This window comes from Pleurodeles waltl, chromosome 1_2, assembly GCF_031143425.1.
Source record: "Pleurodeles waltl isolate 20211129_DDA chromosome 1_2, aPleWal1.hap1.20221129, whole genome shotgun sequence".
In the NCBI taxonomy this organism is placed as follows: domain Eukaryota; kingdom Metazoa; phylum Chordata; class Amphibia; order Caudata; family Salamandridae; genus Pleurodeles; species Pleurodeles waltl.
In genome coordinates this window covers 303,680,731-303,698,203 of record NC_090437.1, presented here as the reverse complement: position 1 = coordinate 303,698,203, position 17,473 = coordinate 303,680,731, and positions in this window count along the sequence as shown.

The following is a 17,473-nucleotide window of genomic DNA, read 5'->3' as shown; positions in this document are numbered from 1 at the left end:
TCCCATGATTACTTCTGTGAGCTTCCGTTGTGATACAATGATAGGACCTTCAACATATGCTCTTCAGCAGATTTGTAAAGTTATCAAATTGCCTTAGGCTAAGGATTGTTCCACTTGAAGGCCCTCAGATAAGTACCCCACACTCACTTAGAAAGGGTACTGAATTACATGCAGTAATCCTCTATACAGAACATGGGCGTTTGTGGGCCTACTGTAAAGGCTGTATGCTAAGACTGGGATGTTTAAAATCCCATAGCACAGTATCCATAGGTCCAGGTTATAGCAGAGGATGGGAGTAGAAAGAGAGTGTGAGTCAGGTGGTAGGGGTGGAGCAAGAAGGACAGGCAGAGAGAGACCCATATAGAGAGAGGAGGTATAGACAGATAATAGCAGGGGTGGTTGGAGAACTTAGAGGAGGAAGGGGGACATTGAGGGAGCATGGTGGGAGACCAAGAGTGGGTGGAGTCACAGAGGAAAGGCAGTGCCAGGATGCAGGAGAAGAAGTGCTGTAGGCCAGAGAGCAAGAGTGAGTGCAGGACAGGATGCATGGTGGAGTGGGGTCACTGCTGACAAGCAAGCAGAGCCCAGCCCCTCGCATACAAATGGGGTGATTACAAAGGAAGGGATTTGGTGGTGGACATCATCTTTTTAACCCCCCCCCTCACTCTCAGAAGGGGTCAAATTTTGGGGAGCAGTGTCAAAAGGGGCATTAGGGTGCATTATTAAGGGGTGCCAGGAGACACAGTCCTCCATTCTAAAGGCTCATCAAAAACCAACAAGAACAAAAGGTAATTCAGCAAGTAGATTTAAAGCCTCTCTGTGGATTTATGTTCAACTGCTCCCTCTAGTAATGTTACATGGCAACTGCAGTTTAATCACTGGATTGAGAAAGGGGCCGTCCTATGCAAATAATCTCCTCCCATGATTACTTCTGTGAGCTTCCGTTGTGATACAATGATAGGACCTTCAACATATGCTCTTCAGCAGATTTGTAAAGTTATCAAATTGCCTTAGGCTAAGGATTGTTCCACTTGAAGGCCCTCAGATAAGTACCCCACCCTCACTTAGCAGGGTACTGAATTACATGCAGTAATCCTCTATACAGAACATGGGCGTTTGTGGGCCTACTGTAAAGGTTGTATGCTAAGACTGGGATGTTTAAAATCCCATAGCACAGCAGCCATAGGTCCAGGTTATAGCAGAGGGTGGGGGTAGAAAGAGAGTGTGAGTCAGGTGATAGGGGTGGAGCAAGAAGAACAGGCAGAGAGTGACCCATATAGAGAAAGGAGGTATAGACAGATAATAGCAGGGGTGGTTGGAGAACTTAGAGGAGGAAGGGGGACATTGAGGGAGCATGGTGGGATACCAAGAGTGGGTGGAGTCACAGAGGAAAGGCAGTGCCAGGATGCAGGAGAAGAAGCGGTGTAGGCCAGAGAGCAAGAGTGAGTGCAGGACAGGAAGCATAGTGGAGTGGGGTCACTGCTGACAAGCAAGCAAAGCCCACCCCCTCACATTCAAATGGGGTGATTACAAAGGAAGGGATTTGGTGGTGGACATCATCTTTTTATGCCCCCCCTCACTCTCAGAAGGGGTCAAATTTTGGGGAGCAGTGTCAAAAGGGGCATTAGGGTGCATTATTAAGGGGTGCCAGGAGACACAGTCCTCCATTCTAAAGGCTCATCAAAAACCAACAAGAACAAAAGGTAATTCAGCAAGTAGATTTAAAGCCTCTCTGTGGATTTATGTTCAACTGCTCCCTCTAGTAATGTTACAAGGCAACTGCAGTTTAATCACTGGATTGAGAAAGGGGCCGTCCTATGCAAATAATCTCCTCCCATGATTACTTCTGAGAGCTTCCGTTGTGATACAATGATAGGACCTTCAACATATGCTCTTCAGCAGATTTGTAAAGTTATCAAATTGCCTTAGGCTAAGGATTGTTCCACTTGAAGGCCCTCAGATAAGTACCCCACCCTCACTTAGCAGGGTACTGAATTACATGCAGTAATCCTCTATACAGAACATGGCCGTTCGTGGGCCTACTGTAAAGACTGTATGATAAGACTGGGATGTTTAAAATCCCATAGCACAGCAGCCATAGGTCCAGGTTATAGCAGAGGGTGGGAGTAGAAAGAGAGTGTGAGTCAGGTGGTAGGGGTGGAGCAAGAAGAACAGGCAGAGAGAGACCCCTATAGAGAGAGGAGGTATAGACAGATAATAGCAGGGGTGGTTGGAGAACTTAGAGGAGGAAGGGGGACATTGAGGGAGCATGGTGGGAGACCAAGAGTGGGTGGAGTCACAGAGGAAAGGCAGTGCCAGGATGCAGGAGAAGAAGCGGTGTAGGCCAGAGAGCAAGAGTGAGTGCAGGACAGGAAGCATAGTGGAGTGGGGTCACTGCTGACAAGCAAGCAGAGCCCACCCCCTCACATGCAAATGGGGTGATTACAAAGGAAGGGATTTGGTGGTGGACATCATCTTTTTATGCCCCCCCTCACTCTCAGAAGGGGTTACATTTTGGGGAGCAGTGTCAAAAGGGGCATTAGGGTGCATTATTAAGGGGTGCCAGGAGACACAGTCCTCCATTCTATAGGCTCATCAAAAACCAACAAGAACAACAGGTAATTCAGCAAGTAGATTTAAAGCCTCTCTGTGGATTTATGTTCATACTGCTCCCTCTAGTAATGTTACAAGGCAACTGCAGTTTAATCACTGGATTGAGAAAGGGGCCGTCCTATGCAAATAATCTCCTCCCATGATTACTTCTGTGAGCTTCCGTTGTGATACAATGATAGGACCTTCAACATATGCTCTTCAGCAGATTTGTAAAGTTATCAAATTGCCTTAGGCTAAGGATTGTTCCACTTGAAGGCCCTCAGATAAGTACCCCACCCTCACTTAGCAGGGTACTGAATTACATGCAGTAATCCTCTATACAGAACATGGGTGTTCGTGGGCCTACTGTAAAGGCTGTGTGCTAAGACTGGGATGTTTAAAATCCCATAGCACAGCAGCCATAGGTCCAGGTTATAGCAGAGGGTGGGAGTAGAAAGAGAGTGTGAGTCAGGTGGTAGGAGTGGAGCAAGAAAGACAGGCAGAGAGAGACCCATATAGAGAGAGGAGGTATAGACAGATAATAGCAGGGGTGGTTGGAGAACTTAGAGGAGGAAGGGGGACATTGAGGGAGCATGGTGGGAGACCAAGAGTGGGTGGAGTCACAGAGGAAAGGCAGTGCCAGGATGCAGGAGAAGAAGCGGTGTAGGCCAGAGAGCAAGAGTGAGTGCAGGACAGGAAGCATAGTGGAGTGGGGTCAATGCTGACAAGCAAGCAGAGCCCACCCCCTCATATGCAAATGGGGTGATTTCAAAGGAAGGGATTTGGTGGTGGACATCATCTTTTTATGCCCCCCCTCACTCTCAGAAGGGGTTACATTTTGGGGAGCAGTGTCAAAAGGGGCATTAGGGTGCATTATTAAGGGGTGCCAGGAGACACAGTCCTCCATTCTAAAGGCTCATCAAAAACCAACAAGAACAAAAGGTAATTCAGCAAGTAGATTTAAAGCCTCTCTGTGGATTTATGTTCAACTGCTCCCTCTAGTAATGTTACATGGCAACTGCAGTTTAATCACTGGATTGAGAAAGGGGCCGTCCTATGCAAATAATCTCCTCCCATGATTACTTCTGTGAGCTTCCGTTGTGATACAATGATAGGACCTTCAACATATGCTCTTCAGCAGATTTGTAAAGTTATCAAATTGCCTTAGGCTAAGGATTGTTCCACTTGAAGGCCCTCAGATAAGTACCCCACCCTCACTTAGCAGGGTACTGAATTACATGCAGTAATCCTCTACACAGAACATGGCCGTTTGTGGGCTTACTGTAAAGGCTGTATGTTAAGACTGGGATGTTTAAAATCCCATAGCACAGCAGCCATAGGTCCAGGTTATAGCAGAGGGTGGGAGTAGAAAGAGAGTGTGAGTCAGGTGGTAGGGGTGGAGCAAGAAGAACAGGCAGAGAGAGACCCATATAGAGAGAGGAGGTATAGACAGATAATAGCAGGGGTGGTTGGAGAACTTAGAGGAGGAAGGGGGACATTGAGGGAGCATGGTGGGAGACCAAGAGTGGGTGGAGTCACAGAGGAAAGGCAGTGCCAGGATGCAGGAGAAGAAGCGGTGTAGGCCAGAGAGCAAGAGTGAGTGCAAGACAGGAAGCATAGTGGAGTGGGGTCACTGCTGACAAGCAAGCAGAGCCCACCCCCTCACATGCAAATGGGTTGATTACAAAGGAAGGGATTTGGTGGTGGACATCATCTTTTTATGCCCCCCCTCACTCTCAGAAGGGGTTACATTTTGGGGAGCAGTGTCAAAAGGGGCATTAGGGTGCATTATTAAGGGGTGCCAGGAGACACAGTCCTCCATTCTATAGGCTCATCAAAAACCAACAAGAACAACAGGTAATTCAGCAAGTAGATTTAAAGCCTCTCTGTGGATTTATGTTCATACTGCTCCCTCTAGTAATGTTACAAGGCAACTGCAGTTTAATCACTGGATTGAGAAAGGGGCCGTCCTATGCAAATAATCTCCTCCCATGATTACTTCTGTGAGCTTCCGTTGTGATACAATGATAGGACCTTCAACATATGCTCTTCAGCAGATTTGTAAAGTTATCAAATTGCCTTAGGCTAAGGATTGTTCCACTTGAAGGCCCTCAGATAAGTACCCACCCTCACTTAGCAGGGTACTGAATTACATGCAGTAATCCTCTATACAGAACATGGGCGTTTGTGGGCCTACTGTGAAGGCTGTATGCTAAGACTGGGATGTTTAAAATTCTATAGCACAGCAGCCATAGGTCGAGGTTATAGCAGAGGGTGGGAGTAGAAAGAGAGTGTGAGTCAGGTGGTAGGGGTGGAGCAAGAAAGACAGGCAGAGAGAGAGAGACCCATATAGAGAGAGGAGGTATAGACAGATAATAGCAGGGGTGGTTGGAGAACTTAGAGGAGGAAGGGGGACATTGAGGCAGCATGGTGGGAGACCAAGAGTGGGTGGAGTCACAGAGGAAAGGCAGTGCCAGGATGCAGGAGAAGAAGCGGTGTAGGCCAGAGAGCAAGAGTGAGTGCAGGACAGGAAGCATAGTGGAGTGGGGTCAATGCTGACAAGCAAGCAGAGCCCACCCCCTCACATGCAAATGGGGTGATTTCAAAGGAAGGGATTTGGTGGTGGACATCATCTTTTTATGCCCCCCCTCACTCTCAGAAGGGGTTACATTTTGGGGAGCAGTGTCAAAAGGGGCATTAGGGTGCATTATTAAGGGGTGCCAGGAGACACAGTCCTCCATTCTATAGGCTCATCAAAAACCAACAAGAACAACAGGTAATTCAGCAAGTAGATTTAAAGCCTCTCTGTGGATTTATGTTCATACTGCTCCCTCTAGTAATGTTACAAGGCAACTGCAGTTTAATCACTGGATTGAGAAAGGGGCCGTCCTATGCAAATAATCTCCTCCCATGATTACTTCTGTGAGCTTCCGTTGTGATACAATGATAGGACCTTCAACATATGCTCTTCAGCAGATTTGTAAAGTTATCAAATTGCCTTAGGCTAAGGATTGTTCCACTTGAAGGCCCTCAGATAAGTACCCCACCCTCACTTAGCAGGGTACTGAATTACATGCAGTAATCCTCTATACAGAACATGGGCGTTTGTGGGCCTGCTGTAAAGGCTGTATGCTAAGACTGGGATGTTTAAAATCCTATAGCACAGCAGCCATAGGTCCAGGTTATAGCAGAGGGTGGGAGTAGAAAGAGAGTGTGAGTCAGGTGGTAGGGGTGGAGCAAGAAGGACAGGCAGAGAGAGACCCATATAGAGAGAGGAGGTATAGACAGATAATAGCAGGGGTGGTTGGAGAACTTAGAGGAGGAAGGGGGACATTGAGGGAGCATGGTGGGAGACCAAGAGTGGGTGGAGTCACAGAGGAAAGGCAGTGCCAGGATGCAGGAGAAGAAGTGGTGTAGGCCAGAGAGCAAGAGTGAGTGCAGGACAGGAAGCATAGTGGAGTGGGGTCACTGCTGACAAGCAAGCAGAGCCCAGCCCCTCGCATACAAATGGGGTGATTACAAAGGAAGGGATTTGGTGGTAGACATCATCTTTTTATGCCCCCCCTCACTCTCAGAAGGGGTCAAATTTTGGGGAGCAGTGTCAAAAGGGGCATTAGGGTGCATTATTAAGGGGTGCCAGGAGACACAGTCCTCCATTCTAAAGGCTCATCAAAAACCAACAAGAACAAAAGGTAATTCAGCAAGTAGATTTAAAGCCTCTCTGTGGATTTATGTTCAACTGCTCCCTCTAGTAATGTTACATGGCAACTGCAGTTTAATCACTGGATTGAGAAAGGGGCCGTCCTATGCAAATAATCTCCTCCCATGATTACTTCTGTGAGCTTCCGTTGTGATACAATGATAGGACCTTCAACATATGCTCTTCAGCAGATTTGTAAAGTTATCAAATTGCCTTAGGCTAAGGATTGTTCCACTTGAAGGCCCTCAGATAAGTACCCCACCCTCACTTAGCAGGGTACTGAATTACATGCAGTAATCCTCTATACAGAACATGGCCGTTCGTGGGCCTACTGTAAAGGCTGTATGCTAAGACTGGGATGTTTAAAATCCCATAGCACAGCAGCCATAGGTCCAGGTTATAGCAGAGGGTGGGAGTAGAAAGAGAGTGTGAGTCAGGTGGTAGGGGTGGAGCAAGAAGAACAGGCAGAGAGAGACCCATATAGAGAGAGGAGGTATAGACAGATAATAGCAGGGGTGGTTGGAGAACTTAGAGGAGGAAGGGGGACATTGAGGGAGCATGGTGGGAGACCAAGAGTGGGGGGAGTCACAGAGGAAAGGCAGTGCCAGGATGCAGGAGAAGAAGCGGTGTAGGCCAGAGAGCAAGAGTGAGTGCAGGACAGGAAGCATAGTGGAGTGGGGTCACTGCTGACAAGCAAGCAGAGCCCACCCCCTCACATGCAAATGGGGTGATTACAAAGGAAGGGATTTGGTGGTGGACATCATCTTTTTATGCCCCCCCTCACTCTCAGAAGGGGTTACATTTTGGGGAGCAGTGTCAAAAGGGGCATTAGGGTGCATTATTAAGGGGTGCCAGGAGACACAGTCCTCCATTCTATAGGCTCATCAAAAACCAACAAGAACAACAGGTAATTCAGCAAGTAGATTTAAAGCCTCTCTGTGGATTTATGTTCATACTGCTCCCTCTAGTAATGTTACAAGGCAACTGCAGTTTAATCACTGGATTGAGAAAGGGGCCGTCCTATGCAAATAATCTCCTCCCATGATTACTTCTGTGAGCTTCCGTTGTGATACAATGATAGGACCTTCAACATATGCTCTTCAGCAGATTTGTAAAGTTATCAAATTGCCTTAGGCTAAGGATTGTTCCACTTGAAGGCCCTCAGATAAGTACCCCACCCTCACTTAGCAGGGTACTGAATTACATGCAGTAATCCTCTATACAGAACATGGGTGTTCGTGGGCCTACTGTAAAGGCTGTGTGCTAAGACTGGGATATTTAAAATCCCATAGCACAGCAGCCATAAGTCCAGGTTATAGCAGAGGGTGGGAGTAGAAAGAGAGTGTGAGTCAGGTGATAGGGGTGGAGCAAGAAGAACAGGCAGAGAGCGACCCATATAGAGAGAGGAGGTATAGACAGATAATAGCAGGGGTGGTTGGAGAACTTAGAGGAGGAAGGGGGACATTGAGGGAGCATGGTGGGAGACCAAGAGTGGGTGGAGTCACAGAGGAAAGGCAGTGCCAGGATGCAGGAGAAGAAGCGGTGTAGGCCAGAGAGCAAGAGTGAGTGCAGGACAGGAAGCATAGTGGAGTGGGGTCACTGCTGACAAGCAAGCAGAGCCCACCCCCTCACATGCAAATGGGGTGATTACAAAGGAAGGGATTTGGTGGTGGACATCATCTTTTTATGCCCCCCCTCACTCTCAGAAGGGGTTACATTTTGGGGAGCAGTGTCAAAAGGGGCATTAGGGTGCATTATTAAGGGGTGCCAGGAGACACAGTCCTCCATTCTATAGGCTCATCAAAAACCAACAAGAACAACAGGTAATTCAGCAAGTAGATTTAAAGCCTCTCTGTGGATTTATGTTCATACTGCTCCCTCTAGTAATGTTACAAGGCAACTGCAGTTTAATCACTGGATTGAGAAAGGGGCCGTCCTATGCAAATAATCTCCTCCCATGATTACTTCTGTGAGCTTCCGTTGTGATACAATGATAGGACCTTCAACATATGCTCTTCAGCAGATTTGTAAAGTTATCAAATTGCCTTAGGCTAAGGATTGTTCCACTTGAAGGCCCTCAGATAAGTACCCCACCCTCACTTAGCAGGGTACTGAATTACATGCAGTAATCCTCTATACAGAACATGGGTGTTCGTGGGCCTACTGTAAAGGCTGTGTGCTAAGACTGGGATGTTTAAAATCCCTTAGCACAGCAGCCATATGTCCAGGTTATAGCAGAGGGTGGGAGTAGAAAGAGAGTGTGAGTCAGGTGGTAGGGGTGGAGCAAGAAGGACAGGCAGAGAGAGACCCATATAGAGAGAGGAGGTATAGACAGATAATAGCAGGGGTGGTTGGAGAACTTAGAGGAGGAAGGGGGACATTGAGGGAGCATGGTGGGAGACCAAGAGTGGGTGGAGTCACAGAGGAAAGGCAGTGCCAGGATGCAGGAGAAGAAGCGGTGTAGGCCAGAGAGCAAGAGTGAGTGCAGGACAGGAAGCATAGTGGAGTGGGGTCAATGCTGACAAGCAAGCAGAGCCCACCCCCTCATATGCAAATGGGGTGATTTCAAAGGAAGGGATTTGGTGGTGGACATCATCTTTTTATGCCCCCCCTCACTCTCAGAAGGGGTTACATTTTGGGGAGCAGTGTCAAAAGGGGCATTAGGGTGCATTATTAAGGGGTGCCAGGAGACACAGTCCTCCATTCTAAAGGCTCATCAAAAACCAACAAGAACAAAAGGTAATTCAGCAAGTAGATTTAAAGCCTCTCTGTGGATTTATGTTCAACTGCTCCCTCTAGTAATGTTACATGGCAACTGCAGTTTAATCACTGGATTGAGAAAGGGGCCGTCCTATGCAAATAATCTCCTCCCATGATTACTTCTGTGAGCTTCCGTTGTGATACAATGATAGGACCTTCAACATATGCTCTTCAGCAGATTTGTAAAGTTATCAAATTGCCTTAGGCTAAGGATTGTTCCACTTGAAGGCCCTCAGATAAGTACCCCACCCTCACTTAGCAGGGTACTGAATTACATGCAGTAATCCTCTATACAGAACATGGCCGTTCGTGGGCCTACTGTAAAGGCTGTATGCTAAGACTGGGATGTTTAAAATCCCATAGCACAGCAGCCATAGGTCCAGGTTATAGCAGAGGGTGGGAGTAGAAAGAGAGTGTGAGTCAGGTGGTAGGGGTGGAGCAAGAAGAACAGGCAGAGAGAGACCCATATAGAGAGAGGAGGTATAGACAGATAATAGCAGGGGTGGTTGGAGAACTTAGAGGAGGAAGGGGGACATTGAGGGAGCATGGTGGGAGACCAAGAGTGGGGGGAGTCACAGAGGAAAGGCAGTGCCAGGATGCAGGAGAAGAAGCGGTGTAGGCCAGAGAGCAAGAGTGAGTGCAGGACAGGAAGCATAGTGGAGTGGGGTCACTGCTGACAAGCAAGCAGAGCCCACCCCCTCACATGCAAATGGGGTGATTACAAAGGAAGGGATTTGGTGGTGGACATCATCTTTTTATGCCCCCCCTCACTCTCAGAAGGGGTTACATTTTGGGGAGCAGTGTCAAAAGGGGCATTAGGGTGCATTATTAAGGGGTGCCAGGAGACACAGTCCTCCATTCTATAGGCTCATCAAAAACCAACAAGAACAACAGGTAATTCAGCAAGTAGATTTAAAGCCTCTCTGTGGATTTATGTTCATACTGCTCCCTCTAGTAATGTTACAAGGCAACTGCAGTTTAATCACTGGATTGAGAAAGGGGCCGTCCTATGCAAATAATCTCCTCCCATGATTACTTCTGTGAGCTTCCGTTGTGATACAATGATAGGACCTTCAACATATGCTCTTCAGCAGATTTGTAAAGTTATCAAATTGCCTTAGGCTAAGGATTGTTCCACTTGAAGGCCCTCAGATAAGTACCCCACCCTCACTTAGCAGGGTACTGAATTACATGCAGTAATCCTCTATACAGAACATGGGTGTTCGTGGGCCTACTGTAAAGGCTGTGTGCTAAGACTGGGATATTTAAAATCCCATAGCACAGCAGCCATAAGTCCAGGTTATAGCAGAGGGTGGGAGTAGAAAGAGAGTGTGAGTCAGGTGATAGGGGTGGAGCAAGAAGAACAGGCAGAGAGCGACCCATATAGAGAGAGGAGGTATAGACAGATAATAGCAGGGGTGGTTGGAGAACTTAGAGGAGGAAGGGGGACATTGAGGGAGCATGGTGGGAGACCAAGAGTGGGTGGAGTCACAGAGGAAAGGCAGTGCCAGGATGCAGGAGAAGAAGCGGTGTAGGCCAGAGAGCAAGAGTGAGTGCAGGACAGGAAGCATAGTGGAGTGGGGTCACTGCTGACAAGCAAGCAGAGCCCACCCCCTCACATGCAAATGGGGTGATTACAAAGGAAGGGATTTGGTGGTGGACATCATCTTTTTATGCCCCCCCTCACTCTCAGAAGGGGTTACATTTTGGGGAGCAGTGTCAAAAGGGGCATTAGGGTGCATTATTAAGGGGTGCCAGGAGACACAGTCCTCCATTCTATAGGCTCATCAAAAACCAACAAGAACAACAGGTAATTCAGCAAGTAGATTTAAAGCCTCTCTGTGGATTTATGTTCATACTGCTCCCTCTAGTAATGTTACAAGGCAACTGCAGTTTAATCACTGGATTGAGAAAGGGGCCGTCCTATGCAAATAATCTCCTCCCATGATTACTTCTGTGAGCTTCCGTTGTGATACAATGATAGGACCTTCAACATATGCTCTTCAGCAGATTTGTAAAGTTATCAAATTGCCTTAGGCTAAGGATTGTTCCACTTGAAGGCCCTCAGATAAGTACCCCACCCTCACTTAGCAGGGTACTGAATTACATGCAGTAATCCTCTATACAGAACATGGGTGTTCGTGGGCCTACTGTAAAGGCTGTGTGCTAAGACTGGGATGTTTAAAATCCCTTAGCACAGCAGCCATATGTCCAGGTTATAGCAGAGGGTGGGAGTAGAAAGAGAGTGTGAGTCAGGTGGTAGGGGTGGAGCAAGAAGGACAGGCAGAGAGAGACCCATATAGAGAGAGGAGGTATAGACAGATAATAGCAGGGGTGGTTGGAGAACTTAGAGGAGGAAGGGGGACATTGAGGGAGCATGGTGGGAGACCAAGAGTGGGTGGAGTCACAGAGGAAAGGCAGTGCCAGGATGCAGGAGAAGAAGCGGTGTAGGCCAGAGAGCAAGAGTGAGTGCAGGACAGGAAGCATAGTGGAGTGGGGTCAATGCTGACAAGCAAGCAGAGCCCACCCCCTCATATGCAAATGGGGTGATTTCAAAGGAAGGGATTTGGTGGTGGACATCATCTTTTTATGCCCCCCCTCACTCTCAGAAGGGGTTACATTTTGGGGAGCAGTGTCAAAAGGGGCATTAGGGTGCATTATTAAGGGGTGCCAGGAGACACAGTCCTCCATTCTAAAGGCTCATCAAAAACCAACAAGAACAAAAGGTAATTCAGCAAGTAGATTTAAAGCCTCTCTGTGGATTTATGTTCAACTGCTCCCTCTAGTAATGTTACATGGCAACTGCAGTTTAATCACTGGATTGAGAAAGGGGCCGTCCTATGCAAATAATCTCCTCCCATGATTACTTCTGTGAGCTTCCGTTGTGATACAATGATAGGACCTTCAACATATGCTCTTCAGCAGATTTGTAAAGTTATCAAATTGCCTTAGGCTAAGGATTGTTCCACTTGAAGGCCCTCAGATAAGTACCCCACCCTCACTTAGCAGGGTACTGAATTACATGCAGTAATCCTCTACACAGAACATGGCCGTTTGTGGGCTTACTGTAAAGGCTGTATGTTAAGACTGGGATGTTTAAAATCCCATAGCACAGCAGCCATAGGTCCAGGTTATAGCAGAGGGTGGGAGTAGAAAGAGAGTGTGAGTCAGGTGGTAGGGGTGGAGCAAGAAGAACAGGCAGAGAGAGACCCATATAGAGAGAGGAGGTATAGACAGATAATAGCAGGGGTGGTTGGAGAACTTAGAGGAGGAAGGGGGACATTGAGGGAGCATGGTGGGAGACCAAGAGTGGGTGGAGTCACAGAGGAAAGGCAGTGCCAGGATGCAGGAGAAGAAGCGGTGTAGGCCAGAGAGCAAGAGTGAGTGCAAGACAGGAAGCATAGTGGAGTGGGGTCACTGCTGACAAGCAAGCAGAGCCCACCCCCTCACATGCAAATGGGGTGATTTCAAAGGAAGGGATTTGGTGGTGGACATCATCTTTTTATGCCCCCCCTCACTCTCAGAAGGGGTTACATTTTGGGGAGCAGTGTCAAAAGGGGCATTAGGGTGCATTATTAAGGGGTGCCAGGAGACACAGTCCTCCATTCTATAGGCTCATCAAAAACCAACAAGAACAACAGGTAATTCAGCAAGTAGATTTAAAGCCTCTCTGTGGATTTATGTTCATACTGCTCCCTCTAGTAATGTTACAAGGCAACTGCAGTTTAATCACTGGATTGAGAAAGGGGCCGTCCTATGCAAATAATCTCCTCCCATGATTACTTCTGTGAGCTTCCGTTGTGATACAATGATAGGACCTTCAACATATGCTCTTCAGCAGATTTGTAAAGTTATCAAATTGCCTTAGGCTAAGGATTGTTCCACTTGAAGGCCCTCAGATAAGTACCCCACACTCACTTAGAAAGGGTACTGAATTACATGCAGTAATCCTCTATACAGAACATGGGCGTTTGTGGGCCTACTGTAAAGGCTGTATGCTAAGACTGGGATGTTTAAAATCCCATAGCACAGTATCCATAGGTCCAGGTTATAGCAGAGGATGGGAGTAGAAAGAGAGTGTGAGTCAGGTGGTAGGGGTGGAGCAAGAAGGACAGGCAGAGAGAGACCCATATAGAGAGAGGAGGTATAGACAGATAATAGCAGGGGTGGTTGGAGAACTTAGAGGAGGAAGGGGGACATTGAGGGAGCATGGTGGGAGACCAAGAGTGGGTGGAGTCACAGAGGAAAGGCAGTGCCAGGATGCAGGAGAAGAAGTGCTGTAGGCCAGAGAGCAAGAGTGAGTGCAGGACAGGATGCATGGTGGAGTGGGGTCACTGCTGACAAGCAAGCAGAGCCCAGCCCCTCGCATACAAATGGGTTGATTACAAAGGAAGGGATTTGGTGGTGGACATCATCTTTTTAACCCCCCCCCTCACTCTCAGAAGGGGTCAAATTTTGGGGAGCAGTGTCAAAAGGGGCATTAGGGTGCATTATTAAGGGGTGCCAGGAGACACAGTCCTCCATTCTAAAGGCTCATCAAAAACCAACAAGAACAAAAGGTAATTCAGCAAGTAGATTTAAAGCCTCTCTGTGGATTTATGTTCAACTGCTCCCTCTAGTAATGTTACATGGCAACTGCAGTTTAATCACTGGATTGAGAAAGGGGCCGTCCTATGCAAATAATCTCCTCCCATGATTACTTCTGTGAGCTTCCGTTGTGATACAATGATAGGACCTTCAACATATGCTCTTCAGCAGATTTGTAAAGTTATCAAATTGCCTTAGGCTAAGGATTGTTCCACTTGAAGGCCCTCAGATAAGTACCCCACCCTCACTTAGCAGGGTACTGAATTACATGCAGTAATCCTCTATACAGAACATGGGCGTTTGTGGGCCTACTGTAAAGGTTGTATGCTAAGACTGGGATGTTTAAAATCCCATAGCACAGCAGCCATAGGTCCAGGTTATAGCAGAGGGTGGGGGTAGAAAGAGAGTGTGAGTCAGGTGATAGGGGTGGAGCAAGAAGAACAGGCAGAGAGTGACCCATATAGAGAAAGGAGGTATAGACAGATAATAGCAGGGGTGGTTGGAGAACTTAGAGGAGGAAGGGGGACATTGAGGGAGCATGGTGGGATACCAAGAGTGGGTGGAGTCACAGAGGAAAGGCAGTGCCAGGATGCAGGAGAAGAAGCGGTGTAGGCCAGAGAGCAAGAGTGAGTGCAGGACAGGAAGCATAGTGGAGTGGGGTCACTGCTGACAAGCAAGCAAAGCCCACCCCCTCACATTCAAATGGGGTGATTACAAAGGAAGGGATTTGGTGGTGGACATCATCTTTTTATGCCCCCCCTCACTCTCAGAAGGGGTCAAATTTTGGGGAGCAGTGTCAAAAGGGGCATTAGGGTGCATTATTAAGGGGTGCCAGGAGACACAGTCCTCCATTCTAAAGGCTCATCAAAAACCAACAAGAACAAAAGGTAATTCAGCAAGTAGATTTAAAGCCTCTCTGTGGATTTATGTTCAACTGCTCCCTCTAGTAATGTTACAAGGCAACTGCAGTTTAATCACTGGATTGAGAAAGGGGCCGTCCTATGCAAATAATCTCCTCCCATGATTACTTCTGTGAGCTTCCGTTGTGATACAATGATAGGACCTTCAACATATGCTCTTCAGCAGATTTGTAAAGTTATCAAATTGCCTTAGGCTAAGGATTGTTCCACTTGAAGGCCCTCAGATAAGTACCCCACCCTCACTTAGCAGGGTACTGAATTACATGCAGTAATCCTCTATACAGAACATGGCCGTTCGTGGGCCTACTGTAAAGACTGTATGATAAGACTGGGATGTTTAAAATCCCATAGCACAGCAGCCATAGGTCCAGGTTATAGCAGAGGGTGGGAGTAGAAAGAGAGTGTGAGTCAGGTGGTAGGGGTGGAGCAAGAAGAACAGGCAGAGAGAGACCCCTATAGAGAGAGGAGGTATAGACAGATAATAGCAGGGGTGGTTGGAGAACTTAGAGGAGGAAGGGGGACATTGAGGGAGCATGGTGGGAGACCAAGAGTGGGTGGAGTCACAGAGGAAAGGCAGTGCCAGGATGCAGGAGAAGAAGCGGTGTAGGCCAGAGAGCAAGAGTGAGTGCAGGACAGGAAGCATAGTGGAGTGGGGTCACTGCTGACAAGCAAGCAGAGCCCACCCCCTCACATGCAAATGGGGTGATTACAAAGGAAGGGATTTGGTGGTGGACATCATCTTTTTATGCCCCCCCTCACTCTCAGAAGGGGTTACATTTTGGGGAGCAGTGTCAAAAGGGGCATTAGGGTGCATTATTAAGGGGTGCCAGGAGACACAGTCCTCCATTCTATAGGCTCATCAAAAACCAACAAGAACAACAGGTAATTCAGCAAGTAGATTTAAAGCCTCTCTGTGGATTTATGTTCATACTGCTCCCTCTAGTAATGTTACAAGGCAACTGCAGTTTAATCACTGGATTGAGAAAGGGGCCGTCCTATGCAAATAATCTCCTCCCATGATTACTTCTGTGAGCTTCCGTTGTGATACAATGATAGGACCTTCAACATATGCTCTTCAGCAGATTTGTAAAGTTATCAAATTGCCTTAGGCTAAGGATTGTTCCACTTGAAGGCCCTCAGATAAGTACCCCACCCTCACTTAGCAGGGTACTGAATTACATGCAGTAATCCTCTATACAGAACATGGGTGTTCGTGGGCCTACTGTAAAGGCTGTGTGCTAAGACTGGGATGTTTAAAATCCCATAGCACAGCAGCCATAGGTCCAGGTTATAGCAGAGGGTGGGAGTAGAAAGAGAGTGTGAGTCAGGTGGTAGGAGTGGAGCAAGAAAGACAGGCAGAGAGAGACCCATATAGAGAGAGGAGGTATAGACAGATAATAGCAGGGGTGGTTGGAGAACTTAGAGGAGGAAGGGGGACATTGAGGGAGCATGGTGGGAGACCAAGAGTGGGTGGAGTCACAGAGGAAAGGCAGTGCCAGGATGCAGGAGAAGAAGCGGTGTAGGCCAGAGAGCAAGAGTGAGTGCAGGACAGGAAGCATAGTGGAGTGGGGTCAATGCTGACAAGCAAGCAGAGCCCACCCCCTCATATGCAAATGGGGTGATTTCAAAGGAAGGGATTTGGTGGTGGACATCATCTTTTTATGCCCCCCCTCACTCTCAGAAGGGGTTACATTTTGGGGAGCAGTGTCAAAAGGGGCATTAGGGTGCATTATTAAGGGGTGCCAGGAGACACAGTCCTCCATTCTAAAGGCTCATCAAAAACCAACAAGAACAAAAGGTAATTCAGCAAGTAGATTTAAAGCCTCTCTGTGGATTTATGTTCAACTGCTCCCTCTAGTAATGTTACATGGCAACTGCAGTTTAATCACTGGATTGAGAAAGGGGCCGTCCTATGCAAATAATCTCCTCCCATGATTACTTCTGTGAGCTTCCGTTGTGATACAATGATAGGACCTTCAACATATGCTCTTCAGCAGATTTGTAAAGTTATCAAATTGCCTTAGGCTAAGGATTGTTCCACTTGAAGGCCCTCAGATAAGTACCCCACCCTCACTTAGCAGGGTACTGAATTACATGCAGTAATCCTCTACACAGAACATGGCCGTTTGTGGGCTTACTGTAAAGGCTGTATGTTAAGACTGGGATGTTTAAAATCCCATAGCACAGCAGCCATAGGTCCAGGTTATAGCAGAGGGTGGGAGTAGAAAGAGAGTGTGAGTCAGGTGGTAGGGGTGGAGCAAGAAGAACAGGCAGAGAGAGACCCATATAGAGAGAGGAGGTATAGACAGATAATAGCAGGGGTGGTTGGAGAACTTAGAGGAGGAAGGGGGACATTGAGGGAGCATGGTGGGAGACCAAGAGTGGGTGGAGTCACAGAGGAAAGGCAGTGCCAGGATGCAGGAGAAGAAGCGGTGTAGGCCAGAGAGCAAGAGTGAGTGCAAGACAGGAAGCATAGTGGAGTGGGGTCACTGCTGACAAGCAAGCAGAGCCCACCCCCTCACATGCAAATGGGTTGATTACAAAGGAAGGGATTTGGTGGTGGACATCATCTTTTTATGCCCCCCCTCACTCTCAGAAGGGGTTACATTTTGGGGAGCAGTGTCAAAAGGGGCATTAGGGTGCATTATTAAGGGGTGCCAGGAGACACAGTCCTCCATTCTATAGGCTCATCAAAAACCAACAAGAACAACAGGTAATTCAGCAAGTAGATTTAAAGCCTCTCTGTGGATTTATGTTCATACTGCTCCCTCTAGTAATGTTACAAGGCAACTGCAGTTTAATCACTGGATTGAGAAAGGGGCCGTCCTATGCAAATAATCTCCTCCCATGATTACTTCTGTGAGCTTCCGTTGTGATACAATGATAGGACCTTCAACATATGCTCTTCAGCAGA